This window comes from Molossus molossus, unplaced genomic scaffold (assembly GCF_014108415.1).
Source record: "Molossus molossus isolate mMolMol1 unplaced genomic scaffold, mMolMol1.p scaffold_m16_p_10, whole genome shotgun sequence".
Lineage (NCBI taxonomy): Eukaryota > Metazoa > Chordata > Mammalia > Chiroptera > Molossidae > Molossus > Molossus molossus.
This window is the reverse complement of record NW_023425345.1, coordinates 25,808,945-25,824,088: the sequence shown is the minus strand read 5'-3', so window position 1 is coordinate 25,824,088 and position 15,144 is coordinate 25,808,945.

Here is a 15,144-nt window from a genome sequence, read left to right as displayed (position 1 = left end):
CCCAAACTTCATGAGGGAGCAGGAGGGGGGGGGGGCAGTGTCCAGCCCCTCGAAATCCTATTTAATCATTGAAGCAGAGCCCTATTCTTCCTCTCCCTTCAAATGCATCAGCTGCTGCTCATGGCCAAGAATGATCTGATTTATTTCTCATTTACCTCCCTGCCTGATCCCGGTGCACTGTCCTGTAGGGTGAGGCCATGGCAGTGGAAGGGGACACACCAAGAGGCCAGGTAACGCTGCCTCTGGACGGAGGAGCCCTGGTTGGACAGCAGACTGCTTTAGCATTATGCTCTGTGAATGCCCACTTGGACTCCCCATATCCAGGAGGAAGTCCTCCCCGGATGAGAACTTTACTCTCTGATCTCCATGCACTAATCATGTGGACCTTGTTCCACAATTGATTTTCTTGTGCTCAGCCCAGAGCACAATCATCACAACCTCCTGCACTACTCCTCTCTCGCTCAGCACCAGAGCGGAGGGGCCAGGAGTCACCGAATCCCAGCCAAGGCACTCCACTGGAGTTCCAACCCAGCTGTCCCCTTTGCATCTGTGCGCCTGTAGGCAAATCAGCCTCTCCATGCCTCAGTTTCCTCGTGCATAAAATGGGGGTAGTAGGCACCTATCTCATAGAGTGAGGCTGGGAAAGACACATAGAGAGCTTATAGCAATGCTTGGCACACAGTAAGCACTCAGTTCATGTTAACTAAAATGCTGATTACTGGAGAAAAAACTCAGGCCCCGGGAAGTGAGGTGACTGATCCAAGGAGACACAGTAAATCAGCAGTAGCAGCTTGGTTCCAAGTTTGTCACATCCAAGCAACTCCATTTCTATTATGCTCTGCTGCATCACGACAACCTATTTTGATTCAAATTATTCTTCGATAGTTTTATTTATTATTCATTCATTCAACCAGCATCTATAGGTCACGACGTCCGAGGCACCGTCAGAGCACTGGGTCACAGATGTGAGCAGATTCCCATGTATGCTCTTGGAACTTAGATTCCATTAAAAAAGTGGAAACAGACTGGTGGCTATTCACCAAGATATTGATAACATTAGGTGGTAAAGTGATAGGTGAATTTTTGTTTCTTCCGTGTCACGTCACCATATTTTCCAAATCTTCTGCAATGAACCTTTGGTTTCTAGGGCAAAATTTTTAATGGAAAGGAGAGAATATTTTCTGAAGTAGATGATAGAGAAAACACCACACATGCACACACATGTACACACATGCACATGCCTATACACGTGCATACACACACAAACATGCACATACATGCACACACGTACACACATACACACACTTATTTGATGCCACATCTTCCCTTGTCCAACAACTGAACTCTTGACCCTATGAGGATCAGACAGTAGATTTTTCACTAAAACCTGATGATGTGACAGCAGATTGCTTCAGTTTCTCATATCTTTCCTTCCCCCTCCCCCGTCACTTGTTTGATAATAAAAATGCCTGTTTGAGAGGAGCCACTCCCAGCAGTGGGTTGCATCCCTGTGATCTCTGAGCAGCCTAACCCTGGGGCAGGGCAGGATGGCGAGGCAGGCGCAGGAATCCTCTTGGGCACAGGAACAGAATGACACACATTCCCTGGGAGCAGCATGCTGCCACTCTCCCTTGCCTTCTCCCCCACTTCCTTTGCCTTTCACCTCCAAAGCCTTCTGCCAGCTTCAAACTCTCTTCCCCCAGCAGCTTGTAAAGGAGGACTGGGCTCTAGAGGCAGAGTCCTGGGGTGCTGAGGCGTTTTTAAAGAGAAATCTTGGGACCAGAGAATGTTGGAAGGGAAGCACGCTCCCTCCGGCTGCCCTCTCAGGGTTAACTGGGAAAAAGCAGAGACTTCTTTTTGGCACTTAGGTGGAGGAGTATTTGGTCCTCCTGTGTGTGCTTTGAAAGGGAGAGGCAGTGGGCTGAAGGGGGGTTCTGAAAATGGGACTCAGAAAACAGTACTAGTTTCCTCTCCCACTGCCTGGCAATGTGGTGAGCCAGTGTTCTGCCCTCTTGCATTTCAACCTGAAATTGAGTAGATACCAAAAGAGCCTAATAAATCACACCTCCCATGTACTTTTGGAGATGTATGGTTTGGAGAGAAAGTGTTGCATGCTTTGCGCTCTTAAAACACACACATTTGTTGTTGTTGTTGTCGTTGTCGTTGTTAATCCTCACCCAAGGATATTTTTCCATTGATTTTTAGATAGGGTGGAAGGGAGGGAGGGAAAGAGAGAGAGAGAGAAACTTTGATGTGAAAAAGACACATCAATCGGTTGCCTTCCCACATGACCCCGATGGAGACCAGGGTTTGAAACTGCAACCCAGGTACATGACCAGGTATCGAACCCGTGACCCTTCGGTCCACAGGCCAACACTCTAACCACTGAACAAAACCAGCCATGGTCAATTTTTTTTTTTTTAAATAAATGCCTGTCCAAGATCTCTAAAGGCTCATAATTAACCCTTGAAATGTCATTGAGCTCATTTTTATAAAACAAAGTTATCGAGTCTGGGAAGGAAATTGAATCTGTTCTGGCTGAAGCTTCCAGTTCATTGTGCCTCTGGATGGAATTAAAACATTAAGCCTGTTTCTTTCCATGGCTGGGAGCTGGACAATTTTAAGTCTGCGGATAGCAAAAGGTTCAAAACCACATGGGGCTGGAGAATACAGCTCCGTCTGGCATCTCCCCAGTCTATTCAAACAAATAAAAGTGATCTGCCTTCCTGCTCTGTGCTCCCATTTCCCTCCTTTGGAAAGTGGATTAGGCACATTCGCTTTCCACATGAGTAAAGAACTGGGCAAAGTTTCATTTGACCCCAATAAAACCATATATTCTTGGGAAGGAATGTTCCTTCTTGCCCAGTGCTCCAGTTCCTCTCAGACAGGCAGTATTTCCCCTCCTTCTGAAGCAATAAGAATCATCTTCTGGAGTGATGCCATCTGGGGCAGGTTTTCAAGTGTGAACTAGCATAAATACTTCAGGTGAATGTATGAACCAGGACTTTTAATGACTAGATGTAAAGAGATATCTCCTAAAGTAGGTCTGGCCCTTCCCCCCAGGACCCCCCAGGAAAGAAAACTAAGAATAGTTTGAACTTATTTTTGCTCAAAGTCAGCCAAAAGAATCTCAAACATGCTCCCCAAAGCTGTGATGGGTGCAGGGAGTGTCAATATTCATATTAGATCCACTGCTTGAAAGGTAAATCCATTAACAAATATTAAATACGATTTTCCAAAGTCGAATGAATGTGTGTTCCTGGCCACTCCCATCTGACATTTGAGGACTTACTAGGAATTTCATCTTTCTCCCTGTCACTTCCTTCTGCTGCGCTCTACTCCTTAGTTCTCCTACAGCCTGTTTTCTTCCTGCTTTTAGTGTTTGCTTTTTTAAAATCCTCCCAGTGAGATGCCATTTTAATATGTTTACAAAATCAGAAGTCTTAGTCTTCCCCTTTCTTTTCTCTTAGCGAGCTTGTCCTGAAACTGCTTTTGAAAGATAACACTCCAAGATTCCGAGATTAGCGGCCCTTGGCGGGGCATTTGCACCTGAGTGGAAAGTCTCCGCAACAAAGCCCTGTGATGTACGGGGTTGTAGAAGAGACACGGCTGTGTGGAAGATGACAGCTGAACCAGGCAGGTGAACTAAGCCAACCCTGCCACCTTGGACAGTGACAGATTGACATTAATTGCTGTAATCAACATGTTCAGGCAGTTGGGATGTGTATGGATGGTGGAAATGGCTAAAAGAACAAACCTCCCAAGCTATGTCTACATGGCTATGGCTTCGTAGCCAGAGAAGAAGAACAAGCAAACAAAATAAAAAGTGAAAAGATCCTGTCTTTCTCCAACTGATGTCAACTGCAATACCAGGAGGGAGATCTTCAAGGTACATCTCCTTCTTTGCTTTGCCCCTCGTGCTCCTGAATGCCTGGTTCCTACTGCTTAATTGGCCATAGCAGCTACTGAATATTCATAGGTAATGAAAGAGTGACTGTCCCTCCCTTTGCATGGAGTGGGCAGCAGGTCCAGTAGGTAGATGCTGCCTACATAGCAGGTACTCCATTAAAATCTAGTACACTGAATCAATGGAGTGTCCGATTTCCAAATAAGAGGATCCGGTGTCCTCCTCCAAGATTTCCCCCTCAAACTCAGCTGTCAATCAGAGCACCCTCTAGCTAAGTCCCCACAGCTATAAGAAAAGCAATGAGCACATTATTTTTAATTTGCCCAAGGAAATTGTCATGGAAGGGGGCCAGAAAGCCCATCCCGGGAGGTTTCTTATCATGTATCCCCCCTAGGATTGTGTAGTCAGCAGAGCATATAGGGACACTCTAGAAGTGACCTTTGAGACCAAGTTAGCACTTTTAAGCTCACAAATTGTGTCTTTGTGACAACACATAAAAACTAAGTAGAGAGTTACCCTGGCTGGTTTGGCTCAGCAGTTAGAGCGTCCACCCGCAGACCAAACTGTCTTAAGTTTGATTCCAGTCAAGGGTACGTACATCAATTGCAGTTCGGTCCCCGGCCCTGGTTGAGGTTGTGTGGGAGGTAACCAATTCATGTATCTCTCTCACATCAGTCTCTCTCTCTCTCTTTCTCTCTCTCTTCTTCCTTCCCATTCTATCTGAAAATAAATGGAAAAATATCCTCAGGTGAGGATTTTTTAAAAATAAACAACTAAGTAGAATGAGTCAATAATTCAATCTCATTGGAAATTCTTTCTGGTTAAATTTGAGGGTGATTAGTTGAATATTTTTAGGTCTTACAAGACTTAAATGACCTCTTTCAAATCCTTAAGGCACACACACACACACACCAAACAAGGTGGCATTTGCTATTCCAAACACATAGGTGCCAGGTCCATCCCACTCCTGTGGGTGGTGTGCAAGGAGGTGTCTCGAAGCACTCGAACCTGGCAGTCCATGGTCTCAGGATGTACAGCCGGCCTTTCCTAGCAGGGCTGGGTAAATACTGACACACAAGCAAAGCTCCTTTCCCAGACCCCTCACTGATCATCCCCCTTTGACTAACACACTAGGCCTTCAGTCAAAGTACAGTGCACCTTAGCCATATCTACCTGTGACTACACACAAGCACTTTAATTAGACTTGGGCATCCATCAATCTCTGCCACTTTTTGTGACTATTTGGTGGGGAGGTCACATCCACAGAGGCTCAAACTAACCACTATTCTTCCTAATTTTTACTCTTAAATGAAGACTTTATTTTGATGTTCTGGAGATGTCTTAATATGCCCTTGTACTAAGAACTTTCATTTGAAGATTCAAGGGATCATGCTCTCTACATGCCCTTCCTTCTGGGTTGTGTACTTGACAGCACTTGCCTATATCGAGGGGAAAGCAACTGTAAACCAGCCGATGTGGGGAAATGCACTCCCACCATCCTGCAAACCTCCAAAACTGCACACAAGATTCATGACTACAGAAAGGATGTCCTTTCACTATTTGATTTCTGATTGTAAAAAATGAACCATTGTCTTTTTTAAAAAATATGTTGTATTGATTTTTAGAGAGAGGGGAGGGGAGAGGGGGAGAGAGAGAAAGAGAGAGAGAGAGAGAGAGAGAGAGAAACATTAATTTGAGAGTGAAACATCAATTGGCTGCCTCTTACACGCCCTCTACCAGGAATCAAACGGACAAGCTTTTGGTGTGCGGGATGATGCTCAGCCAACTGAGCCACACCAGCCAGGGCAAACAAATCATTATCTTTGAACAAAATTCCAATAAGGCATTAAATGTAAATATAAAATTTCAAATAATCTAAAACCTTGCCTCTGAGATAATTATTGTAAATATCCTTTCAGATATATGTATGCATATATTAAATGTCACCCAAGATGATGCACATGCTGCATTGATATCTGCTATTATCACACAACAGGTCACACGTGTCCCTCTAGCTCATCCCTCAGCTTCCCATGTCATAGATTCAGACCTACACTGTAACTTGTAATGGGCACAAAGTATTCTGTTACCTGCATCTACCATAAAATAGTGTTTAAATTCTCTATTAATGGACAATGGATATTTATGTTGCGTTAAACAGTATTGTCATGGAAATCCTTGTGCATAACATATCTGCACATGTAATGATATATTTGCCATCTTACTGAATATCCGATCCCCCCCCCCCCACTTCATGGGATTGGCATGTAGTACAGAGCTCATCACTCAATTATGAGCAATCTTAGAAAACTTACTTAAACACTCTGGATTCTAGTCCTCTTGATCTTGAGGCTTCCTTTTGTTATAGGCAATTGGACAGACATGAGCAGAACAAGGACAATGGGCCAGATACAGACACTCACCAGGGCAGAAAAGCCCGGTTACCTAACAAGGGCAAAAATTGCAGGGCGCAAGGGGGACCTCACCCCCAGGGTAACCTTTCCTCTCTTAGCATATCACTAGTCATGTGGTTTGGACCCCTTGATGTTTTACATGGCTAGGCATGTGGTTTAGACCTCCTGACCTTTTCCTTGTTATAGATAACATCGATGCTTCAGTTGTATTTCAGCTCCGGGCTCAGAAAAGTAGCAAAACCAGACAAGTGTCACTGTGGCTGCCTCAGGACTAGCTGCATTGACTAATGACCCCCTACCCAGGCTCCTACCAAGCAGTGGAGACCAGAACCCTGAAAGAGCACACTTGGAAAGCCAATGAATATTCTACTGAGACCTCCCCTGAGTCCTCCCCTAAGATTCCCACCTGCAAGAGAGAGAGAGAGAAATACCCTCTACACAAAGGACCCAGTAAGTGCTCTCCCGCAGAGGGGCATGCCCATACCATTCCCTTCCCCTTTCTTGCTTCTAAGGGATCCCAGGAGACTTGCAACCAGGGAGCAATGGGCAGCAGCAGCTCATCCTAGGCTAAAACCCTGAACTCATCTTCAAGGCCCCCTTTTCTCTGACTTCCCAGCGAGCCAAGGCAGCCCAGCCTAGCCTCTCCTGTTGCTTCTACGTCCTTGTTTCATTGTCCTAAGTGTGTTTTTGCTGCAGCCAATACATTCTTGCTTGCTTTGCTGCACTTTGTCTCTTGACTGAAATATTTCCTTCAAGAAGACAAGAACTGAGGTTTCATTGTCTCACTGGTAACACTTTTGATATTAACATATTATGATAGTCACTTCCCCAAAGCATATATAAATGGACATTAACCAGCTCTCTCTAACCTCTTCCTTCTCTTTTTAATTCCATCAACTGTGATCAACAGTTCATACTATTGTCCTTCTGATCTTTCATCTGAGAACATGAATCCAAATGGGACTGCTGAACCCTAAATATATAGGGCTGGGTAGTTGCCAGGAATTTGAGATTTTTAAGATTCTTTAGCTCTGGCTAAATTCCATGAACTTCTTGATTAGTGTTCTCAGCTTGAGCACGCCCATTTCTCAAAATTCTAGGCTCATGGCATCATTTTACTCTCATTATATGCCTTAATCCCATGGCTCGAGATGTGACCCTGGCCAGTTACACAGGATGGAGCCCACACTGAACTCAGAGAGGCCACAGGATGTATGCCAGTGATCTGTCCCTGATGAGCGTATAGCTCCTTGCCTCCTGGTACCGTGCATTGCCCTCATCAAACTGGGTGCAGTGAAGCAGACAAGTCTGGGCTGGTGGGGCTCTTGTCAAGGAATTTCTAGCTCAGAAGTAATGAAATGCAAGGTTCGTGCTAAATGGTGGCAAGGTGACAGCTGCACAGATTCCTTAGCCCCATGCTGGCTGACTGATGGGCAGGGCAGGGAGGGGTTGACTCATGACACTGGCTGTTGGACTGTCCTCAGCCTGTTGAAAGAGTGCCCTTGGAGAAGCCCTGAGGATTCAGGTACAGAATAGTATAGACTCCAAGAGGTAGGCCTGCTAAGAATAATAATAACAACAGTAAAAATTTACATTTGCATAGCATCTTATGGATATACATTCCTTGTGTTTCAACTTCTTTTTTTCTTTTAACCTTAATGGAAGAGTAAAATTGAGGCTCAGAACAGCCTAATTGCCTGACCAAGGCTACAGAACCATTAAGGAGCATCTAGGTATCTTAGGTGGGTTTTTGTTAACTCTTTCTTTGCTGCAACTTTTCTCTTTCCCCTACATTGCTTACCTTTTGGTGGCTCACAGAAGCTATAAAAGGTCTGCTCTAGATTCAGGATGGCCCAAAAAGGTGGAGAACTCCCAATATGTGAGGTGGTTCTGAACTGTTCCAGGTGGCTTCCTATACACTCAAGGAGCAGCTTGTGACTCCAAGAGACCCCTTCCCACACCAATGTTCTCTGAGTGGGCAAAATTCCAGGTGTATCTTGCATGCCTGGTGATCTGATGAGAAACAACCTCCCTATGGAAATTTGCTTGAGTAGCCTATTCTATCTGCCAAATTCAATTTAGTGAACCAGCTCAAGTTTATGTTCCAGGTACCCATTGGACATACTGGAGACTTTCCCCCAGAAAGAACTCTGAGTTGAAGACAAAGAACTAAAGACTATAAGAGCTTTATGACAGAAGTTGTACATCTGATGAATAGACCAGTGGGAGGATTTGAGGATTGATCTTCTCAAAAGAGGACATAAATTGTTTTTAGAGTATGTAGAGGGGCTGCCATCTATGGGATTTAAAACAGTGATGTTTAGAACTTAGACAAAGCATTTGAGGTCCTGTTGCCAGATTAAGGAGCTGCCATGCTGTGGGTAATCCACACTAAGGGAATGGAGAGGCTCAGATGATGAAGAACACAGCCCCACTTGAGAGAGAGCTGAAGGGAACATTCTCCTGGCTGGAAGGGCACTGTCCATCTGTGCACATCCAAAAAAGCAACACAGAAATCAGTAAGACCTCAACCATTTAGGCTGCAGCAAAGTAAGACTACATGAGGGTATAAGTCCTTCTTTTCTTTTTTTAAATCTTTATTGAGAGTATTACAGCTGCCCCCCCCCCTTCTTTTCCCCAATTGCCCAACTCCTCCTGGTTCTTGTCCCACTCCAGGCCTTCATCACCCTATAGTCTGTGTCCCTGGGTAATGCACATATGCATGTAATTCTTTAGTTAATCTTTTCCCACTCCCCTGCCCCCTTCCCTCTGAGATTCATTAGTCTGTCCCACGTTTCCATGTCTGTTTCTATCTTATTCATCCACTGATTTTGTTCATTAGATTCCACATATAAGTAAGATCATGTGATACTTATCTTTCTCTGACTGGCTTATTTCTCTTAGTATAATAATCTCCAGGTCCTTCCATGCTGTCTCAAAGGTACAAAGATCCTTCTTTTTATATATATAGCTGTGTAGTACTCCATTGTGTATATGTACCACAGCTTTTTTATCCACTCATCTACTGATGGGCACTTGGGCTCTTTCCATATTTTAGCTATTGTGAACAGCATTGCTATGAACAGAGAGGTGCATATATTCTTTCTCATTGGTGTTTCAGGATTCTTAGGATATATTCCTAGGAGTAGGATCAAACAGCAGATCAATTTTTAATTTTTTGAGGAAATTCCATACTGTTTTCCATAGTGGCTGTACCAGTCGACAATCCCACCAGCAGTGCACTAGGGTTCCCTTTTTGTCACATTTTCACCAGCAAGTTTTGTTGTTTGATGATTTGTTTGTTGATGGCAGCCATTCTGGTGGGTGTGAGGTGGTACTTCATTGTTATTTTAAGTTGCATCTCTCTGATGATTAGTGACTTTGAGCATTTTTTCATATGTCTCTTGGCCAGTATGTCCTGTTTGGAGAAGTGACAATCCAGGTCCTCTGCCCATTTTAATTGGATTACCTGCTCAAGAATAAACTCAACATGAATAAAAGACTTAAATGTAAATCTTGAAACCATAACAATCCTAGAAGAAAATGTAGGCAGCAAAATTTCAGACATCTCACATAGCAGAATTTTCACCAATATTCGGCCTAGGGCAAGAGAAACAAAGGAAAAAATAAACAGATGGGCCTACATCAAACTAAAAAACTTCTGCACAGCAAAAGAAACCAGCATCAAACTGAAGAGGGAACCCACTCTCTGGGAGAACATATTTGCCAATGATACATCTGATAAGGGGTTAATTTCCAAAATATACAACTCAACAAAAGGAAGACAAGTCTTTCTTTATTCACAGATGCATCCCAAGCAGCCAGAACAGTTCCTGGCACTTGGTCAGAACCTAGTAAATATTTGTGGAGTGAATGAAACAGAATTGTGAAAGAATTTGAATAAAGAAAGTGGGGAACTCTCAGGAAGTAGGTAGAGAGATTAACCACCTATAGTGCTTCCCCCTAATTAATCCATCAAATAATAGCAATACCTAAAAGAAACAGATCACTCACCACAACAACAATGAGTGCACTAAAATAACAAGCACAGGCTCGTTTTACAAATATTGCAGCACGTAAGATAAACAGCCAGTGGGGAGGGGCCTGGGGAAGCCGTGGACAATGGCAGTAACACCAGCATCTGCTATAATCTCAGTCATGTACAGTCAAACCTCGGTTCTCCAACATCTCCCACCTCAAACAATTTGGTTCTTGACCAAGTTGTTCACAGAAACAATGTCTCAGTTGTGGAACAAAACTTGGGATTTCAACATGACAGCCCTTTCTTGCTGATACCTCAGCATGACAAAAGGAGAGAATGCTTTTGTTGCTGGTGAAATCAATGATTAGCACACTTTTAAAATATAAAGAGGCCATCAAGAGTGCTAATGGGGCTAAGGGTGTGAAAGTGCTCACAAAACCATGATCACAGGCAACTGAAGAGGCAGAAAAACTGTTGTTGATTGGGATAAACAAGGAACAGTTAGCTGGTGACCTGTGAAAAAGTGGAGATGCTGCATGGTGACCTCAGACACCCCGGAATGAGTGCTGAGAGTGATTCCCTTAAGGCCAGTAAGGGGTGGTTCCATAAATTTAAGAAAAGAGGTGTCTGTTTTTAGATTAAGCAGTGCATTATACATGTACTGTATATAAGAAAGGTTAAAACGGGGAATCATTTGGGGTCTGGAACAGATTAATTCAATTTGTGTTATTTTTAATGGGAAAAAAAAAAAGATTCGGTTTTCAAACCAATTGCTTCTAGAACAGCCTTCCAGAATAAGTTAAGTTCGAGAACCAAGGTTCCACTGTGCCCACTTGTAATGACCATTTAATAGCGGACAAAAGGAAAACATGGCTGCAAGAAGGGAATGTGCCATAAAAATGAGCAAGCCTTCTGGGCTGTTAACTCACAGAACTAAAAGCATTGCAGAGGGTGTCAGATCACAGAAATTGCTGGGTTGGAGATAAGGCTCAGCTCACGTAATCCAAAATCAGATTTGTGATCTCTCTTCAACAAGTGCTTCTCCTGTATTTCTTAATAGGAGAGCCTTCCCTGACATCCCAATTCCCAAGATTGGAAGAGGAGCTCCTTTGTGCCCCTGAATCTCTCTGTGCTTACCCCCCAACAGACCTCCTCACTAAAGTCTGGGCTCCTTCACAACAAAGTACTATGTCAACCCTTAATGTATCTCAGCTCCTAACACACTACTTTGCATACAGTATATAATAAAAAATTGTCCAAAAGTTAAATGAATTAATGGTTCCATCATCCACCCAGTCGATTTAGACTCTTGCCTCTGCTACCCTCCATGTCCAAAGTCACCAAGTTTGATTTAACCCATTTATAATGTATCTCAAGCCTGACCCCTCCTCTTCATGCCTACTGCCACGGCCTTTGCTCAAGTGACAGTGGCCTCCTAACATTAGTCTCCTTGCCTCTGAGCACGCTCTTCCAAGCCGTCCTCTGCACCAGGGGTTTTGAACTAGCAGGCACACACATCATTTGTTGGGCCCTGAAAAAGTTCTGAAAATCATATGAATGAGTTGCCTACATTTTAAAAGTAAGAAATTTCAAATAAAATTTGGGTTTTCCGAATTTTCTTTTAAAAATCAGAGGGACTGGCAACAAAAGGCGTTCATCCCCACAAGGCAGCACTACACCGGGAAGAGCTGGAGACATGCAGCCTGCCACCTCCAGCAGGGACATCCCCTCCTTCCCACATGGTCTGATTCCTTGGCTTTATGGGCCTGGTTGCCTGTAGACATGGGGGTTTGTGGCTCCTGCTGTTTCCTGCCAACAGAGTTATCTGTATGAAACACAGATCTTACCAAATCGAATCACATGATTGCCAAAATAAAATCGTGGTATGCGAGGCCCATCACACATTGGTCCCAACTACCTTTCCAGCCTGTGCCTTCCTTTTACCCACCCTGCACCTTGCACATGCTGGGTACTTTTTTTTTTTTTTGAGGTTTTGCTCAAGCTCTAGTCTCCAGGTTGAGTGCCCAGCCTTGTGCTGTAGGGGTAGAAAGAATGTGCTGGAATCAGACTGCATGGGTGCAAACGCTCTCTAAGCCTTCGTTTCCTCGTTTGTAAAATGAGGATAATACTAGTTGACTCCTCATGGAGCTATTGGGAGGAGCAAACAAATAATACTTGTCAGGTTCTTAACCTGGGGCCTGGCACATAGCAAGGGCTTAAGGAGTGATACCTGTGCTCTTGTTGTTGTTGTCATACCCTCTCTCCCTGAAGAAATGCTGCTCTACCTCCATAGCCAGTTCAAAGGTCACCTTCTCGTGAAGCCTTTTCCAGCCCTCCACCCCACCCTAAGTAGAATGAGTAATCCCGCCCCATGAGCGCCTTCCTCTATGAAGGCACTGACCACACTGTCTCACCCTTAGCTGAACTGTGCCCATCCCTCTGTGCACCACTCACTCCCAAAGGGCCAAGTTGGGCATCTTTGGACACCCAATCCCTGGACACTGTAAGTACTCAGGGTTGCTTGAGTTAGTTGGGTTGAAGGTAAGGACAGAAGCAACCAGAGGATCGAACAATTGTTTCCCAGAGTTCTATGCACCAAAGATTGTCTTGGGATGCCATTTGCCACCTGAATGTAGTCAATAAAAGACAATAAAAAGGAAAGGACACATTTGGAGCAATCAGAGCAAGCTTTGTCACGTAATAATACAGCTTTGGCTTCTCCAAGCCTCAGTTTTCCCATCTGTAAGATGGAAATAATACCATTCTCCCCACCCCGCTGGAATACACGCGGATCTAATGAGGGTAAAAATATTTTACGAACTGCAACACCTTTGTTCCAGCGCCTGACACCACCTGCAACCCCTATTTAATATGAGAATTGGAGGGTATACAAATGAATTTCTTATAGAATCTTAATTACTAATATGCAATTAAAAAGTGTAGATGGAATAGTAAAAAATGAGCCCTCAAAACAAATACCAAAAATTTGTGATGGGACTTCACTGAGAAGATGGGCTTGGCCTGAATCTCAGCTTTGACACTTGGAAGGACTCTGGGCAAATGTTTAACCTTTCCAAGCCTCAACTTCTTTATCTCTAAAATGAAGACACTAAAATCCATCCCAGAAATGACAGGACATATGTAGGGACCTTGAACAGTACTTGCCACCAAGGCTCTCAATAATGTCTGGAGACTCTATAAGTGATAATCAATGAGCATTAGATATAAGAAAACTAGAAATACTGATTTTAATTTAAGTATGACGTTAATAACATTACGGATATGAGGCATCACATGTATTTTCTGATTTGGGATGGAGGGGAATTGAGTGTTCAAAAAACCATTCAAAGCCCTCTGCAACCCTGTTCCTGATCACTCACTTGAATCTCTTGTCCCCCCACTTGGTCACTTCCTATCTTGTCCCCCCACGCCAGGCACCCTCTTCTGATTCTTCTCTGCCCTTCTCAGAGTAGTTCTCCAAAACCACCATGGCCCTCCTCTGTGGAAAGTGGTTCCATGGCAGCCCATTGTTGCTCAAATACAGACTCACTACTTGACCAGCATTCAAGGCCTTTCACGGTCTGATCCAGCCGATCTCACCAGTCCCACTCCTCACCGACATGCCACCCCACTCCTATGCCTCATATCCCAGCCACACGTTTCTAGTACACCTCCGAAACTTCAATGGCCTGCTTTGATGAAATTCCCTTTCCCTCCCACCTTGTCTTCAAGACTCAGCTTGGGCACCAGGAAGACACCCTCCACCCGAGTGTGGATTTGGTTTCCCTCCTAGGAGCTCCCGTCTAAGCACACCTGTCTTTACACTCATCACAAGGAAACACAATATTCATGGACTTGTCTCCCCCTTCCATCAGATGGTGAGATCCTGGAAGGCAAGATGATCTTGAATCCTCAAGATTAACAACCATGCGTGCCCGGCTGGTGTGGCTCAGTGATTGAGTGTCGCCCCATGCACCGAGAGGTCGCCAGTTCGATTCCCAGTCAGGGCACATGCCCAGGTTGTGGGCCAAATCCCCAGTGGGGGGCATGCAGGAGGCGGCCAATTGATGTTCTCTCATCGATGTTTCTCTCTCTCTCTCCCTCTCCCTTCCTCTCTCTCTAAAAATCAATAAAGAAAAAGAAAAAAACAACAACAGCCATGCTTAAGCACAGTTGCTCTATTATTTTATTGAATAAAAAATATTTTTAAGTGAATGGATGATTGTCAAAATGCACTATACATAAGTTAATCTCCTTACCCCCTCGAAACAAAAAACAAAAATACACTCATCTCCTGCTTTAGGAACTCACCTTTACAGACATAAAGAAGCCAAAAAGTAAGCAATAGTGGATTGTGAGGACCTGCAGCACTGTGTTCAAGCACATAGACATCGGTGTCAGGCAGGGGCTGAGTTTGAATTTCGACCTCACAACTAAATAAGTGTGAGGCCTGGGGATATTATGTAACCTCTCTAAGGCTCAGTTCCGTCCTCTGCAAAACAAACATAATAAGAGTACATGCTTCATAAAGATTTTATGAGAATAAGACAAGGTGATGCAGCTAAAGCACAGGGCCTAGCATGTGATAAGGGTTCAAAAAATGTTTAAAATAAATTAAGGGCTGAGAAGTATTAGTAACTGCCTTGTTGTTAATGAATCAGCATGCAGTTGAATGCCTGTCTATGAGACCCTTGGGAATCAAAAAGAGGTCCGAGTAACCATTATGATATGGAATCCAGATCGTGCTTGGAAGAGACAGTGTACAAAGCTACAGAAATGCTTGCCCCCTGTGCTGAAAGAGAGACCTCAGCTCAATGGACTTGGAAAAGTGGCTGAAATAC